This window comes from Aphelocoma coerulescens, unplaced genomic scaffold (genome assembly GCF_041296385.1).
Source record: "Aphelocoma coerulescens isolate FSJ_1873_10779 unplaced genomic scaffold, UR_Acoe_1.0 HiC_scaffold_344, whole genome shotgun sequence".
Classification (NCBI taxonomy): Eukaryota; Metazoa; Chordata; class Aves; order Passeriformes; family Corvidae; genus Aphelocoma; species Aphelocoma coerulescens.
Genome location: NW_027183687.1, coordinates 52,501 through 55,000, shown reverse-complemented (window position 1 = coordinate 55,000; position 2,500 = coordinate 52,501). Strand labels below are relative to the sequence as shown.

At 76.0% G+C, this 2,500-nt stretch overlaps 1 non-coding gene across 1 annotated transcript; it reads left to right on the top strand.

The window, feature by feature from the left end:
* Window positions 1–2,057: 2,057 nt before the first annotated feature.
* Window positions 2,058–2,210, top strand: LOC138101586 (5.8S ribosomal RNA). The gene has a single exon (XR_011147211.1). It is a non-coding gene; the product is annotated as a 5.8S ribosomal RNA (ribosomal RNA).
* The last annotated feature ends 290 nt before the right edge of the window (window positions 2,211–2,500 follow it).

Genomic DNA, 2,500 nt, shown 5'->3' with positions numbered 1-2,500 from the left:
CGCGCGCAAGAGGTGTGCTCCCGGGGGTCGGGCGTTCCGGGTCGCGTGCCCGGGGTCCGTGCACGCGTGAACCCGCTGCCGGGGGGGGCGCGTGGTGGCGGCGGTGGCATTCCTTGTTGCCGTCGTCACCCGCGGCCTCTCGGCGGGGGTGAGCGAGGCTCTCTTGGTGCCGGGTCGCAGCCCCGCGCTGGCGGGGCGGCCCGAGCCGCGGTGGTCCTCTTGGGTGCAGTGCCGGGCTACTGAGGGAAACCCCGGGCCCCGAGAAGGACGCTGCGGTGGTGGCGGTGGATGGCGGGCGCGCCCCCGCGGGTGGACGCTCCCCTGAGGGCGGCAGCAGGGGAGGCACCCCCGCGGGGCCATCCAGGTCGTTTCCCTCGCCCCAGGGCCAGGTACCTAGCGCTCCGCGCCTCGGCGGCCTCGGAGCCTCTCGGCGTCGTCAAACGCTGGGGGCTGTAGGGCCGCGGAGCCGGGCGGAGGTTTAAAGACTCGGGCGGCTCGGTGCGCCCCGCCGTAGGCGGCGGGCGGCGGCGACGGCGGGTGCCGGGCGGCGGCGCGGTGCCATCCGCGAGGGGGTAGGGAGCGTCTCCCGCCGATCCCCCCTGCGGTGGTGACCGTCGCGGCCGGCCGTGCTCGTCGTCGTCGTGGCTCCGCCGCGTGCGCGCGCGGGCAGCCGTGCCGGGGAGGGGCGCCCTGCCCCCCCCTCTCTGCGGCCCGGTCTCGGCAGAGGGACCGTGTTGGCGCGGTCGGCCGCGGGGGCCGGCCCGCTCGCTTCGAAGCGGGCGACGGTGGCGGAGGGCGCGTGCTCTCCGCCCTTCCGCGGCTGCGGGGCCGTGCGGCTGCCGGGGCCCGCTTGCGCTCTCCTTTGGCCGCCGCCACAGGCTCGCGTGTGGCGCCGCGCCTGGCGCTGCCGCGCCTCTCCCCTCGACGGCCTTCTCTCCTTGGACGCACCGGTGGCGCCGGTCGCCGGCCGTCCCCGCTCGACCGCCTTGCCCGCCCAGGTTGAGTGCTCGGCGGTCCCTCCGTCGCTGGAGGCCGGCGAGTGCGGGTGACCCCGGGCCGGGCGGTGGCGTCGCCGCTCGGCGAGTGTCCCCCTGGGGGACGGTCGGCCGGAAGGTGCCCGCTGTCGCCGCCGGCGGTCCCGTCCCGGGCCCTGCCCGTCGCTTCCCCGTCGCCCTTCCCGGCCGCGTGTGGGGCCGAAGGGGTGCGGGCGGCCGCGGGGGCGCTTCCCTGCCCGGTCTCCGCGTGGAAACGAGGAGAGCGGGCGTTGCTCCCCGGCTCAGCCCCGTACGCCTTCTGCCGGGCGCGTGCCCGCAGAAGGGGCTCCGAAGGTGCGAAGCGGCGGCGGCGGTTCCGGGAGGGCGGTCGCGGTGGCGGTGGGTCTTGCCGTCCGGCAGGCCTCGGGTGCTCGCGATGCCGACTCGGTTCCCGGCGGCGCCCGCCTCCGGTGCCGGCGGCGGAGCCCGGCTTGCCAGGCACTTTGCCTTCCCGGCGGGAGCGGTCCCGCGGGGGGGCGCCGGTGGAGCGGTGTCGCCGCGTGCGTCTTGGGCGTTGCGGGTCGCTGGGGAGCGCCGGCTGCGCGGTGACGCGGCGGCGCTCTGCGAGTCTGTGGAGCGGCGAAGGGAGCGAGCGTGAGCGGGGCCTGGTGGCCGTTACCCCCCCGCCGGCCGTGGGCGTGTGTCGTCTCGCGATCGAGGCCGGGCGGGATCTGATGGCCCCTGCGGTCTGGCGCGCGCGCGCCACGCCAGCCCTCTGTGCGGAGGCCGGGCCGAGCCCGGGCGCCTGGGCCGCCTCCGAAGGACGGCATGCCGGGGCGGCGTCTCCCCTTGCACGGGGGGAGGCGGTCGGGAGCGCGGGCTCCCCCGCCTTTGACGGCCTTCGGAGCGTTCCGTGGGTTTTCTCCTTTTTTTTTTCCCTCCTCCTCCGTTCGTTGTGTGCTCGTACGGTCGAAGCGAGGCGCGCGCGCCAGCGCGCGTCCTTGCCGAAAGAGACACAGGGTCTGCTTGACGTGAGCGGTCCCGGCCCCTCCGCGCGTGCGGAGTCGGTGCCGAAAGCCAGACAACTCTTAGCGGTGGATCACTCGGCTCGTGCGTCGATGAAGAACGCAGCTAGCTGCGAGAATTAATGTGAATTGCAGGACACATTGATCATCGACACTTCGAACGCACTTGCGGCCCCGGGTTCCTCCCGGGGCTACGCCTGTCTGAGCGTCGCTTGACGATCAATCGCCGTCCGGGGGCCACCCCGGCGGCGCGGCTGGGGTCGCCTCGCAGGCCCGTCGTCCGCGGCCGGCGGCGGCGGCGGCGGCGGCGTCTGGCCGGTGCCCGGAGGGGAGGCGGCGGGGGCCGGCGAGGGAAGCGTTTTCCTCGGCGGTTTCTCGGGGCCTTTCCCTGCGGGGCCCGGTCGTCGGCGTCGTCGCGGTCCGTCGCGTGCCGCGCAGAAAGGGCCTTCGTCCCCCTAAATGCAGACTCGGGGAGCGCTCCGTAGCTTCCCGCTCCCGGAG